Source organism: Plectrocnemia conspersa, unplaced genomic scaffold, assembly GCF_051122295.1.
Source record: "Plectrocnemia conspersa isolate PC_06_02 unplaced genomic scaffold, ASM5112229v1 ptg000013l, whole genome shotgun sequence".
Taxonomy (NCBI): domain Eukaryota; kingdom Metazoa; phylum Arthropoda; class Insecta; order Trichoptera; family Polycentropodidae; genus Plectrocnemia; species Plectrocnemia conspersa.
This window is the reverse complement of record NW_028277177.1, coordinates 8,354,955-8,371,251: the sequence shown is the minus strand read 5'-3', so window position 1 is coordinate 8,371,251 and position 16,297 is coordinate 8,354,955. Positions and strand designations below refer to the sequence as shown.

General features: G+C 30.1%; 1 protein-coding gene across 5 annotated transcripts in view; it reads right to left on the bottom strand.

The window, feature by feature from the left end:
- Positions 1 to 16,297, bottom strand: part of LOC148227205 (Ig-like and fibronectin type-III domain-containing protein 2) — a 123,558-nt gene that overhangs the window by 70,632 nt on the left and 36,629 nt on the right. For 2 of the 5 annotated variants that reach the window (XM_088201081.1, XM_088201080.1), the window contains one exon: positions 2,857 to 2,908. The exons of the other annotated variants lie outside the window; for them this stretch is intronic. The gene's annotated coding sequence lies outside the window, so the exon portion shown is untranslated. The remainder of the gene's footprint in view (positions 1 to 2,856; positions 2,909 to 16,297) is intronic. 5 annotated transcript variants of the gene reach the window in all.

The window sequence follows — 16,297 nt, the reverse complement described above, 5'->3', positions numbered from 1 at the left end:
CTTTATTTTTATTGATGAATGCGGTATTAAATACGTGTATATTTTTAAAAGAGAGTACATCTGCCACCGCAGTGCTAATTTTCTGGATATTTAACTCATTATTAGCCATTTTGTTTAGCAAAAGAGGTTTAATTGGTTGTGTAGTAATCAATATGTAACTCAATTAAAAAACATAACGGAATAATAATAAAACAGTAAGCCGACAAGATAAGAAATGTCTCATCTAAATTTTTTTAAAATAAGTCATCTAAATTGTCGAAGCTTTGTTTCCCAAAACTCCTAACAGTGGAGATAAAATACTGGGTAATCCCATGCAATTGGGCCGCATTCAAAGACGAACATTGGAGTCGAGCTTTAGCTTTTGCACTCATGGCGGCTAGTGCCACAGAAAAAAAATTAAAGTGATAGTTTCTGAGAAAGAGCACCTACAGAGATCACATCTCTGCAAAGAGGCCTGTCACCTGGGCTCTACCCTTGGCTGAAAGTCCATATTTTTTTAGATTCTTCAGTAGCTAAGACACGAAATCAGTTCAGAAGCATTGCCTGTGCTATGTATTACCTAACAGTGTAAATATTGTGTTTTTATTTTACAAATAAACATAATTAATATGTATTAAAAAAATAATTTAAAAGAATAATGCCTTATATTTGATGATTTGAATACAACTACAAAAAACCGCAAAATCGCGTGGTAATATTATTTTTATAAATTAAATTACAATTATACCTTCCAACTTAAATTAAAGTTGATTTAAAGCACTTACACAGAAGTTTTCTTTACTTGTGTTAAAAAAGCATTATCAGAATTTTCTTTGCTTGTTTTAAATAACATTTACTAAGCAAATATACATATTATTTACATATTTTTATAATAGTTTTCCCTATTTATAACATATACACAATTAATTGCATTCACAGCAAGACATCTAGTCAAAAAAACACTTTTTAAAGTTGCTAAGGGGTGGTGTCGACAATCCGTCAACGCTCGGTGACTTTCGGCGGTGATGTTTTCGGCTAGGATGGTGCTTATCTGCAGTTTTTTTTAATGTTTACATTGATTGTATAATGGCAATCGTGACATATTGGAAAAACCTGTCAAGCCATAATGGTTAGATTAGTAATAAGAATTATAAAATCAAGGAGTAGCTCAATATCATTTTTTAATTTTTATCTACATTAATATTTAAAATATATTTTGGTGAAATAATCCATAGTTGCCATTTTTTATTATAAAAATTGATTATTTGTTAAACTTTGCCTGTAAGCGCATTCATTATATATTTTAATAAGTTATAATGTACATATAATTGACTTTATCTAACTGAAATACACAAAAAAGCAATAGGAAATATTTAATAAAATATATAAAAGTGTGCATTTAAGCAACATAGTCCCGCAATTAATCATAGTCTGTCAACAATATAATTATTATTAAAGACACAGCTGTTATAAAAATAAGTATTTTACTAATTTTTTACAGAAAATTCAATACTTTTTATATAAATTTATCATAAAAGCTACTTAAATCTATGATAAATATATGCCCAAAAATGCTATTAATGAACATTTAGTGGGCTGAATTTGTACATATCTATTATACGTATTAATAATAATTTTAATTATATTAAATGAAAAAGCAACACCTAAGAATCTATTTTTGCCAATAAAGTGCGTTATAGTTAAATGCAAGGTGCATTATTAAAGGTAAAAGGCATTTTAAACAAACTTAATCCAATTCTTGATTAAAAATAAAATACTTATTTAATATTTGTTTACTATTCATATTTAAGTTATTATATTGAAATGCTATTATTTATTCAATTCTAAGTTAAATTCTGTCAGCTGTCGACGTACTGTGCACAACAAATTAAAACGAGGCCTCCTTATTGTTTCATCGGAACAATACCGAGTCTCTATCAGGATCTTGTTTTGCAGATGACATCCAACTACCAACTCTGCAGACCCCAAATTGACAATTAGCACGCAATTTGCAGAGCACAATTCAACATTCGTGGTTCTGATTGAAATTTAGACTCTGGGAATTCGCAAGACGTCGTTCAATTAAATCTCGAAATCGTTTATATTTATATTATCTTTTATATAGCTAAAGCACTTCCCGATCGTGATATTCAAACATAACAATGGTAACGCTATTTTTGACATTTTGTGGTCCGTAAAAATGCCAAGGTACACAAAGTTGAGGTCATCGATTGAATATTATTTCATATCCGAGTGATCTCTAAAACATGAGTCATAGACGTAACACAGAGTCACGTTTATAAGAGATTTTTAATTTGTCAGTACATTGTCTTGTTAAAAACCTTTCTAAAACTATGATCAAACACCAGAACCCAAGGTAACTTAACCGTGAACTCATATTAGCCTTACATTAAAACAAACTTTAATATTACGTGCATACGAATTTTCAATTGGCAGAATTAATATTATACATCAATAAACAGAAACGTATAAATATAAAATATACCATTATAATAAAATATATTAATTAACAACACAATTAGTTCTGTAAGGTTTCGCTTTTTATAAATTCAATATATAAGTTTTTTATGTAGTTTTAATTCTGTACCCTACAATGATATTACCTTGTGGTGCATAAGCATTTATTATACACAACAATCTTGTTGAGTTATTGATAATAAATATTAATTGATATGTCTTGCATAACGATTGCACAATTCATAGAACGAATATATAATCGTGAGATTCTGCGGTCATGGCTACGGTAATTGCATTGTTCAATATGAGTGTTTGTAGCAGATAATAACGAGGAATGCATTGTAATTAAACACGATTTATTAGCACAATCATAAACTAAATATCGATGCAAAAACTCACATTTCCAAGGCTAATTTACGTCAAACAGCAATAGTATTCAAGAGATGCTTACCTGCAAATAAAAGAAAATATTGTTAATAAATATAAGAAATTAAAATGTTATTACACAATGAATTAGTTACATAAAAGCTCTTAATGTTAGCTTTTATACGGTGTATGATTTGGTACATTAAATACACTTTGTTTGCGGATTCACAAGACCGGAACGCACTAATAAACGTTAATTACCTTCAACAGTTTATTGCTGGAGCATTAATATCTGTGTATTTTTCTTTTGTAAATATATTCAGAGAGCAAAGGGTTAGACTATAATTGTATCATACCAGTTTATAAATTAATACGTATTTAAATCATAGGTATATAATATGCCAACTGAAAACTTTCAAACTATGAGTATCTATTTTTTGACAAATACTGTGATATATGCCTATATATGTATCACTTTAGCAAGTGTACGAATGGAGTAAGAAGTTACAAAACAGTTTGAGTTCTATGGTAGATTCTCTGATATAGTTTAAAATAGTTTCAATTATTTAGATACAGTTCATTTTCAATTTCGTGATTATCAAGTAAATGTAAAAAGCTTAACAATTTATCTGACGTTTGTCAAATAAACGTCATACGGTTTGTATGTCGTAATAATTGCTAAAACGCGATTTGCAACCCATTCCCTCGATAATCTAATAATCCGAGCGTCACCGAGGCTTAAAGTTGGAATTGGGTGATGAAATGGAAATGGAGCGCATATAATATGCAGGTATGTATGTATCATAATATGTATAGGGCCGTACATTTTATTTTAATTATAAGTTTTTGACTAAAAACACCGTTAATATAAAACCATTTGGTTGATCCATATATATGTATTATATTATAAAAATTTGTTTGCTACAAATAATAATGTTAAGATACTCGATGAAGACCTCAATACAAAATCATGTAAATATTTAACATTTTAGCAGAACAAATATTATGTTTAGCTTCATGTTCTTGATAAAATAATCGGATATCGAAAACGACTAAAGTATGTATAGCCTAGAATTTTTCGCCATCGATTCTAAATAAGAATTCGTTATGGTGTGACATTTATATAAACCGATCTAGAAAAATACAAAAGGATATTCGAAACGATTTTTTTTACAAAATCAATTACCATTAATTATTTTTTAATTATTTAATTTTATATGAAAAAAAAATAATTACGATATCTGTTAGCAGAATATACTATCAAAAATATAAATAATCCCTTTTGGTGCCTTAAAATATTCAAAGATGTCAGTAAGAGTCTGTTGAAGTCCCCGATAAGCTTGTGGTATTATAACTTAACCACGTGACCACGATGCAGCGCTACTCATGCGTGTTGACCATAGGACGCCTACGCGCTTACTGAAATTGGAGCGAGTTACTCGTTCTATCTCAGTTTGCGAAACATCTTATCATTATCTCTCTCACTCTCGTCACCTAACACGCGAAAAAAGTATCTCACCGACTTCGTTCCGTTTGCCGACAATGTTTGGAAGCGCTCGAAGCTGGCCAAGTCAACTGAATTACCCCTACTTTACCTACCTCTACCGAAGTAACCCCGAAGTAACCCACTATATTCTCCGACCTTGGCCAACATTGGCCAACTTCCAGAGAGTGTAGTGCAGGTATTATAGTATACACACAACATGAGCTGAACCTAAAGTATTTTTAACAGTAACCATCGAAGAATTATTGAACAAGTTCGGTATTTCGTAGTCTACTTACTACACAAAGCTGCTTAAAAAATATTGGTAAGAGCTGAAAAGTTTCTTTGTGTATTGTGGGATTCTCTTTTCACTTAATTAAGAGAAAAGGGAATTGAAGAGAAGGGAAAAATAGAAAAAAAAATATTTATATTGATATTTATTGAAGTTAACATATTTTTTTTCTATACAATTATATTATTTTCACTATAATTGCTGCGAATAATATGTTTCTTGCTAGATTAATAATAATTATTTAATGATTAATTATGTTTATAAAATTTAATTGTGGTATTTTTAAAGATTTATATAAAAAAAAACAAAATCAGTACAAAAAACATATCGGAAAATTTAAATGTATTTAAAAAAATAATATATGGTTACCAAATTTCAAATAAAAATATTGTGCTAATTATTCGAAAAACATGATAACGTTTCTTAAAACCACATTGAAAAAGATATGGAAAGTCGTAACTAGACATTTTTAAGACATAATAATCATTGTCTTATAATACGTTTTTGAGTGAGAAACTTCCTTCATTCGCTAGGCGCCAGGGATGGCAATAGTTGTGAGCCATGCTTAACAGTTGATATTGGGTCAACAAACAAAGTAGAGAGGACAGTGCACTTGTTTTTATTTTATCTTGACGCCAGGGTTTCTTTGATTCCTCAGGTTGTCAGTACACCAATTGTCAATCTCACGGCCGCTTTTATTAAAACTCCATCTAATTTGAAGTATTTTCCTGAGAGATACCCTCAACAGCACCATTCACTGAGACAGTAGCTTTTCGAATTGCTGCCACAAAATGAGGCACTTCCTAGTTGGCGCGTCGCCAAGGGTCTGCGCCCTCAAATAATGTGTTTTGAAACTGTGTCTCCAATGGTGTGTTTTTGTAGTTCTATAGATATTTATTATTTTAATAAAGGGTTTCATATAAAATTAAAATGGCTTAAATTGCGCCTGATGTTGAGCTATATCATTAATATAATTAGTATTCCAAGAAATACACAAGTAAAGCTCTGATTTTATATCTAAGATAAATCTGTCAATGCAAAAACTACATTTCAAATATATTTATATCATAATTTATAAAATTATTTACTGAATTATATGCGATTTTCTTATACATTTTTTTTATGGAAAAGATTTATTTTACAATAGAAACGTATAATATTGTTCTTTACTTAATTAAAAAAAGATCATCTCATAATATTTGACTGATGTTTTAAATTACTGAACAAAAACAAACCAAATAATTTAAGCAATAAATACAGTCCTTTTGAAATCAGTGCATAATTTACATTGTGAGAAAAATCATATTCATGTAACAATTTTAATAAAAAAATAACAAAAAACTACTATTAAAAAATTACATATTCTAACAAAAAATCAGCAGTTAACTAAAATAAATTGAGCAGTATGTAAAAAAAATGAAGTACGTTTTTATAATGTACGATAATTATTATGTTCAATATAAATATTTACGACTTTCAAAAACATCACTCAAAAAGTGTCAGCGTCTAGTTTGTAATCTAAATCATGTAAAATATCATGTTAAGAAGTATCATATTTTAAGAATCTCATACACGCATATCTTAGAATTGAGTCGTTAAATTAGTTGAAAACAGAAAATGATAGTATTGAAGACGTATATAGTGTAGCCTTTGATGTTGCAAGTGCTTCTCATTAATACGATGGTAGTTGGGTGTTCGAGCAACGCTGAGACAAAACCCTTGCAGCTTCCCTTTTTAATACATCCCACGAAGAAGGTGAAGCGCAATGTCAAAGACCCGATAGTGTTCATTATATAGTCTCAGTACTCGGTAACACAATGGAATATTGTAAAGTGGCCTCGATTTGAAGAAGGACGTTCCTTGTTAGCGAAACGCTTTCAACGATAGATATGTATACTACTAATATAATACGTAAAAGTCTTTGTGATATTGAAAAATTACCATATATTTTCGAACGATTCCCGCATATAAACATATCGCGTTTTCTCGAGACGCTTAACTGACTCTATTGTACGATAATATTTCTGCGAATATCGTTACACAAAAATAATATTATTTTTTGCTAGGTATCTGGGAACCCTAACATTATCGATAGTAATTTAAGTGGAATATGATATCTGATATGCATTGTATTTAATTTTCTTGAAACCATGTATCATTTTAATTATATGTATTACAAGCAGTAGATGCAAAATATATCACTGGATGAAGAACAATTATTTTTTTATATAATTTAACTATCTACATGTATACAAAAAAAAAATTAAAATATATATCACAAAGGCACAATAGAGCTAGATTTAAAAGACCTAAGAATCATAAATAAGACCTTTTGAAAGATTTACAAACCTAATCCTAATTGCAAATCACAAGAGAAACGAGTCAGAACGACTACAATGAAAGTAGTAAATAAAAAGGAAGTACTAAAATGTATGAGTAAAATAATTAGATTTTCTCGTATGTTTTAAAAATTAAATTAAATTTCGTTAATACTATATGGAAATTCGATGATTTATACATGTTTAAATCATTCAATGCACTTAAAAAAGCTAAGGGATGTTTTAAAATGTTATAAGCAAACATTTCCTTAAGTAAAAAAATCAAGCTATATTTTTTGTAACATTTTTTATAGATTTTTTTATATATACCGCATTTCTATAGCCTAGATAAAATAATAAAGCTACAATTGTTTTGCTGCATAATTGGACTGATTTTTAAAGGTCCAATTTCAACAAATCATTAAGCGTTAGTTATAAAACGAGTTCATCGAAACTCGTCCATTCTAAGATGCTTATTATGAGTTAATTATTATCTGAATTTTTATACCTTTCATTCATTGAGATCTAATAAAAATAAGCTATATGAAATTATAGATCTTTTTTACTTTTTAATCTGCACTTCTATCTTGCATAATAAAGGAATTTAATTACGCTGAATGTTTTTCAAGAAAAATACAAGCACTCATAAACACTGCTCTAGAAGCGAATCCTAAGGTGTAATACAGAGTGCACTTAGTTCGTTTTTAATGCAGAAGGGTCATGTTCGCGCCATAACGTCTGAGCACATGACCGGACACTGCCAATAAAGTGTGGATCCTATTGTGTCCTTTTGACTCCCGACGTGTACTTCATTGAAAATGGCTCTGACTCTTCTAGTGACTCTGGCCACTCGTGTCGATTATATTGAAAGTCAGGGCTACATACGGTGCTTTCCAACTTTTCAATTTAGTTATTAATATCACTTGAAAGTAAATTGAAAAATGATCCTAATTACCTCAGTGCGAGGCGTAATTCGAATCGCTATTGGACGCAGTTTCGAGTTCAAGTACTCTGAAATGATGCGCAATAAGTACACAGGGTGAAACAGGGGCAAACGGACATGAGTGTGTTAATAATCATTTTAAGTTAACATACTAGATATCAATATTTAATCATAAAAAAAATATATTTGTGGATTAGACTTTCACAAGAGCGTTTAATATATCTTAGGAAATAAACATTTTTATTACAGTATTATTTTTTATTATTATTTATTATTAGAAGTAAACAAGCATATTATAATTTATTATCCATTTATTTGCTACGAATTTCAGCTCAATATATTTCAAGAACACTTTTCTTACTTTAACAAAATAAATATATTTCCTGATAAAAAACACGTTTAATATCTGGAATAACCGAATCAAAGGTTGCTAAATTTTATTTTACAGTAAGCATCCACTTATGATAAAAATGATTAACTTATTTTTCAATAGTTAATATTTTTCTAGCATTGAAAACGAAGTGAATCAATCCCATTTGAAAAGAAAAGCTTCTTCTTAATGATGATTTAAAAATAGGATCTTTTAATAATTTTATGGAAAGAAATATTTAAAGACAGCTATATAAGTGGAAATTTTTGTGAACATTTGAGGAATATAAAAATAATAAGTTCACTCTACTTTTTGCTACAAATTCACACAAAATATTTTTTCTTCATTTAATTTTGACAGGAACACTTTGTCACAGTTTTAAATTTGTACACCTATCTACTAAAATTTAAGATCTCAAGAAAGAAAAATATAAATTAACTTCACAATTTATGTTCAATATATAAATTGAAAATGGCAAAAATTAAAGGAAATACTTTTTTTAACTACATACTTTAGTTTTATTTTGAAAATCTTTTTTACATATCAAGGACGGAATAGGTTTCATACTAGTAACTCTGAGGTTGCGGGTTCGAACCCACTCAAATTTTTACTAATAAAAAATGCATTATTATTAAAAAAATTTATTAATTATAAATTTGTAATAGATGTAACCGATTCCCAGACTTTCAGTCTGGTGGTACTTACTCATTATGTCTGATTGACTTACTCAGTTGGTACAGATTTGCCCGTTGTAACGCATCGGGCCTGTCAGGTTACAACCGAAGATTTAATAAAAAAACAATAATATCGTGTTAAAAATAAAATGATTTAAAAAAAGTTATCGTGCCTCTATAAATATTCAGATAATTTAGACTAATAAATAAAATTACCTCGAACTAGAAATATCTTAATCCAATATAAATAATTTTTAGATAAGGATATTATATTTAATTATTTGTCATATTCTTATATAATTTATTTGATATTCTATACATATTTTCTATACAATTTTTTTATACGACTAAATTTTTAACATATAGTGTCTTAGCTAATTAATAAAAAAACACAAAGGACCATACAAAAAGCTCCAAAATTAATCGTAAGTGAAATATAATAAGAAATTAATTTTTAATTAAAAAAATAAAAAAGTGAGAATATCTTCATATACTAATTTAATACAAAGTATTACCTTAATAGTTTAGGCGGATTTAATACTGTTTTTTCAAAATAAAGCTTACGATTATATGAATACATATATAGTTAAGTTGATTAATATAAAAAACTTATCGTTGAAACAGTGAAATAATAAATAAATAATTGTAAAATAGTTATTTTTAAGAAAAACTATTTAATCAATTTTTATAATTTATCAAAGCTGCTATAAAATATCTGTATCATTGGTGTTGGCTTAACGTTTTTTTATTTAGTTAAATAAAACAATAAGTTGATTAAATGATTGAATTATAAACACCATTTTTAATACCCTCTGTATTTTTTGCTTTTAAAAAAATATGAAATAAAGAAATATTTAATCTTTAAAATTACTGACGTAACATTAAATATATTTATAAAAATGCTTCTAGCCATATGCAAATATTTAATTATTTGTTAAATGAATTTAGGTGTATTCAGTAAATCGTAAAATTTTATAACAAAAAGTATACCACAAAGAGCCAGCGTTCCAAATTTTGTAACGCTATAAAGAGAATGAAAATTGCAGCCCATTCTCCATACTTAGTTAAAACCATTATTTGAAACTGTCAAGCCCGTATCTCGAACGAATTAATTCCACAAAATTCCTGCTTGCACGTTCGTGCTTGCCTGCACCTGTCTTTTGCCCTCCGCATAATCCTCATACGGATTTCTCGACTGCGCCAGCCGTACCTAGCAGAATAGTAGAAGAGAGGAGGACACGTCTCAAATTTAGAGCGACTCTCCGGAGGCGGTAGTAGTAGTAGTAGTAATTGCGCCAGACAATAAGGCTCCATGGAGCGAACCTAAATTTTCAAGCATCCCTCAGCGAAAATAAATGACCCGCGCTTCGGGAGAGAACAAGACGGAAAAGAGTTTTCCCGAAAGTATCGCGCGCAGATTGTCGACACAATTTCGGGATTGTTGTGTGTCGATATAGAGAATATGGGGGATTGTGTACGGCAGAGGCCGAAATTGCGTCAAAAGTGAGTGGGCGGAAAGCCAAGTTATAAGTCTGGCAAACCGCGTCTAATGTAATATCGCATGCTGGGGCAAAATGGTCCCGCGGGATCAAACTTATCCCCGGGACTTCCTCACGTACGCACAAATTTATTACGGCAAAATCCACTGGCGACTTTGTGAAAAACAATTCCAAAACAAAAGTTTACCAATCGCAATGCGAGCGTTGAATGAATACGTCCGATAATTGGATTCATTTCAGGTATTTATATTATATTTGATATTTTCTTATAAAATAAACGAGCCCTAATAATTGTTTTGAAAGAAGATTTTGAGACCAAACGGGTGTGAATATTCAGCCAAATTTACGCTAAATGAGTTGGGAACAGTTTATTCTATAATATGGATTTTTAGAATTAAGTATAATTATTTTTGAAAGTTACGGATAATTCGTGATCATGGCTGGAAAATCGCAGCCGAAATATAGAAAGAAAGTAATGATTTGAAATGACTTAAGGAACAAATCTTACCTCCAAAGACTTTTCCACATCGTGAGCTACCTCAAGATCATCAATAAAGAATTGGATAGGGTTATTAGTAGAACCCTCAACTCTGTTCGAATAAAACTGTGGCCTAATCGCGTTGACGGGTTTGATTATAAACGAGAGCCGCCAATTGTGGATGAAATTGTATCCTTGAGACAGAACATTGGACTGGATGTGAATGAGGATGATATTTTAAAATTGTCGGAGAAACATTACTAGAAACTAGCTGACCACCGAAATCCTACACGAAGTTACAGTTGAGATCTCGCTTACGAAGAATGAGAAAGAGGCTGGGAAACCCCTTACTTCATATTAATAATATCTGTAAAATGTGGGAAACACTGCAAAATTCCGTAAAAATACATCACCCGATGAAATACCTATTTTTGACGTTGTTGAATATAATACATACAAGATATTCGTTATGAGTAGAAGTAACTCACTATTAGAGAACTTTAAATGTATAACATGTACGACTTAGCTCGATTTTAATTAATCATCACGATAATTATCCATGAGATTAGGAAAATCTAGATAAACATAATCTGTGACATACAATTGAAAATATTATTATATAATAATCACTAATTCCGATCTTCCAAACACGATAGAAATAAAAAAAATCGTATGAGATTTCAACTCGGGTCTTTTAGGTCAATAGTCAGAGACCACTCGTCTATCGTGTTAGTAGTATTTAAAATGGTGGCAAATCATGGCAAAAGCAAGTGTCATTTAAGTGTTTCTAAGTTAAAGGTCTATGAAAAAAAAAGATTTCATTGAGTTATCAGTAATAAACAGTTGTGATTTCAGTTTTAAATCTTTGCTTTGGCAAATCTGGTTTAAGTGAGGCATCTTTAAAATATCCATATTCAAACGTTATGCTTATAATTTCTACCTGTTTCTAAAATGGAGAACGGTGACGTAGCCATTTTCTTGGTCACGTACTAGCTTTGAGCCTCTTATCGAAAGCTTGTTTATGTAAGCTCTGCATTTTTACGGGATTTAAAAAGCTTTAAAATAACCTAAGCGTCAATTAGAATGAATATTTATTTAGACGCCAATTTCTCTCCTAAGTAAATTATTGTTTTACTTTTACGCTATTTCCGTTTAATTTATAATATTAGGAATGTCATTTTATAACTTAACAAATAGTTTGTATAGAAATAAAAAGAGTAAAAATGTATACTTTAATAATATATTGGTTGTCTCAACAGTGCGAGATACTACGAGATCAAATGCAATTTTTCCGATGTACTTATTTATAATTTATACATTTTTATTAATACATTTATTTCTCACTTTTACGTAGTTATGTATTAGTATTGTATATTTACATAATTTAATGCGCTTTTTCTGAATTTTTGACAATAATAAATTTTTTTAATATTATTATTAAAAATATTCTATAGCATTGAAAGCTCTAACTCGTTCATCACAGTGGTTAATTATCGCTATTTATATTTTTCAAAAGGACCCCTCGTGTGGCCCTGTTTTTTTTTGCTTTTGCGTCAGCTGATAATATATAGGTGAGTGTCCACTTTACCGCGTGTCTGAATGGCACTCGACGTTTTTGAGTGACCTTCGTGCCGGCGTGGACTTTGAAATTGAACCTGCGAATTTAACTGTCAACGGTTAAACCGTCCGTTAATTTTGTCGAAAGCGGGCGGGCAAAAATGTTCGGCTCGGTCCTCTCGTGATAATTAGCGCTTTTGACGAAATTCCGCATCAAAGAGGCGCGGGGGCGCTTGCAATTACTTCGCAAAGACAAAATGTTTAATCAATTAATTGAGAATTATTCGTGGAACTAAGGGGGCGAAAGATAAATTTCTAGAGCGGTCGCCTCTTCTTTATAAAGATTGACAAAGCTGATTTTATAAATAAAAATAAAGGCGGCGCAACGGGGGCGATACTTCGTTTAAACAATGGTAAAATATAATGTCATGATAATAATATGAGGCTCAAAGTAAATGTCAAGAACGAGTATGTTAATAAAATATTCACAGTTTTGTAAGTATATTTTGTAATAAAACATATTTAAAACCATTGTATCCGTTTTTACCCTTTAGAGAACGAAAATGACTCACTGTTATGTTAGCTGGTGCATTATTAAAGTGAAGCAGATTATTTTTATCGATAATTTTTTAATTACACTTCTACGTTAATATTGTCTAATTAGTTTGTTCCTGTGATGTTTTTTCAAACATTAAAATAAAAAAATATAACAGATCTCGTTTATGCGATTTTTATGACAATCACATGTTTTTTATAGTCTTAAAAAAAAGTAATTGCTCTCGCTTTTATTAATATAAAAGTAAATTAAATTTAGATACAGCATAGTTATTTTTATAAAATACCAAGATTATGGAATAATAAAAAGCTATTTTAGTAGTTATAAAATTCCCAATTCAAAGTCTCAGCACGGATCAACTTGAAATTTTATGATATGAAGGACGGCTTCTTTCTAAAAAAGAAAGTACTTAAGGAGATTTATACGATCAATATTTTTGTAACACCTATGTATTTTATTTGTTTTTATTTTTAGTATGCTACCCATATGTTCTTTTAAAAAAAATACAAAATAAACCTACTTTTTATATATATTTCTTTCATATGCATATTTTATCAGTATTTTTAGACAACTCACAAACCTGATTAATTAAAAATGATTAGGTAATAATTTGCAAAACTTTATGTATGTATATAATAATATAATATTGAAAGGTAAAAGCAAGTGAGCTACAAAATGGAATGATATATGGACATCTGTCAACGCCCATAAAGGATGCCGCATTATGTGGGTTGTCGCTGAGATTAGAGGATTAAACTATAACAAATATAATATTCCTGTAAATATTATATGACAAGATACTATGGTAAGTTTATTTTAGAGAACATTTAAAAATAGTTATAATAATATATTATTACAATAAAAAAGTGTTTTTATAGCCACTTTTAGCACAATCGACGTAATATATGAATACTATTCTCAAGGTCTATTTTAACGCGTATAATATCAAAATAAAGGTAAATGTAATAATCAAAATAATTAACCGATAAACTCGCCTATGAGTAAGGGTTCGATATAAATGGGAACAAAATAAGGGTGAAGCCAGATATGAAAGGTAGTTATTTATTGAAGCATGAAACGATAATACTTTTTTCTGCACCTTATTATATTATCACGTTTGTCGTATTATCCCATATTGACAACAGCCATACTTCAATTTAAGAAATTTTTGGGGTAGATGGAAACAGTCGTATTTATATTTTTATTTATATGAAATGATTTTGCAAAGCAGAATCTACTTATTAAAATGATATTAAGTATAAAATAAATAGTGTAAAATTGATCCATCTATCTTACGGGTCGCCGTTCGCTCGTAAATAAACACATATCACTTTAATACAGCGGCTCTCAAATATACGCACAAATGTATGAAGGCGACGTTGGTGAATGTTTAATATTGCCAAGATATGTTTGTACACGTTCGTCGGTAACAATTTCGCGGCGGGGCCCCGGCGTTTGACTGAAATAAATTATTTGCAAAGCAGGACTGGTGCGAATCCCTCGCGCGACACTTTGATGAAGGATTTCGGCTGGTGCTTAAGGGTCGCATTTAATCATTCAGAGCTGGGATAGGGTCAAAAAACGGGACCGGCTTTTAGCGAAGATTTTCGACTATCGAGAATTTTGGCAGAGACAAATTTATCAGGAACGCGCGATACTTTAATCATAGTCAGAGTATCATATGTTTTATAATTTATATACAGGCTGTGGATATTTGGGATTAAATATAAAAAAAATGTCTTATAAAACATATATAAATTTAAGCAATATACTAATTAAATGTCACTATATAGTTCAAGGACTGTTTTGCTTAATTTACGTATAGCTACATTTTTTATTGAATTTCATCATTCTTCGACACTAATATGCATCTATAAGTAAGAAAATACATGAAGTTATGTATCAATGCTTCTGTACTACGCCTTAACAATACTGTTTATCTATTTTTTTAAATGAAAATATAATAGAAAAATGTCTGCTATCCATGCTGGACACATATCAAGAAATACACCAGACTTTCTGGTCAACGAAAACCAGATTAAGGGCAATACATCAAAAACGGATTTGGCTCTTGGAGTAAAATCGTCGAAATGGATAACGCAGAAAGCGGGGCCGGATATACCGCAAATTGAGTTTGTCACATTAATTCAGGGGCGACGGAATCAGAACAAATGTGCCCGCGGGCAAAAGTGACGTTAATACGAGCATCGGCGACTGGCAATCAATCACCGGTGCGCACTACTAAAATGGCTCAAAGTCTACACAGAGTTTGAGATATGTACCTACAGACTAGGCCAAAATAGTCAGACATCCTTTTAATCATTTTAAAAATATTAACAAGCTAACAGACTGATGCAGGTAGTTGAATAATTTTTTATATTGATATTGATTAAGAAATGTCAAGTGGTCAATTGTGAGTTTTGTGTTTCGTAAAATACTAAGCTGGTTCAAAAATGTAAGTTTGCCCATAATATTTTTAAACGCCTAACTAACTTTAAAGTAAAATATCCTAAATTATGCTTTTTTTGAGTTCGTCGTTATTCCCAACGCCCGCGTTTATTTTAAGTTTAGTACAAAGAACAGAGTTTTTATGTTAAATTCACAGTTTTAAAATTCGCCATACAATTTGTGCAAATATATTTGTCTATTTAAATTAAATTAAGACTGTGGGGACCACATAGAACAGTCGTTAGAGGGGATCCTATTTTTGAGACTCGCGTTAAAATCTGTGAGCAAAAGTGATTATAAAATAGATAATAATATGTTTATATAAATAATTCCTGCATCTAAGTCACCATGGAAATGATTTATGTTTTATCCATAAAATTTCTTTATTATCAAAGGCCAAACACACAACCGCCATTATGGTAAACATCTAACACAGAAGCGTTATCTCACACCATAAAATTATAACTTTTGTTTGCCATTTTTTTGCTTTGCCTCGACAAAGTTTAAACAAAGGAACGCACCCCTTTTATCACAGCATCCCACGACTGTAAGAAAAAAGTTTTTACACCAAGTTATTATCCTCGAGACGACCGTTAACATTTTCACAACATGATGGACGTTGCTGAAACATCTAATGAATATATTTTGCATACAGAGTTTCCTGTAAAATGAGTGCTCAACAAAATAGCTCTAATCTACGACTTAACTTAAATAAATCCTATCACAACCACTTATTTCAATGTAATATTTCATTTTTATTAATACATTGATTTAATATTACAAATTCTTGGTGAAACTATTTATTTATTTTTACGGTTTAATGTTTTATTTTAGGAACGAAGGATGCAAAATTTAT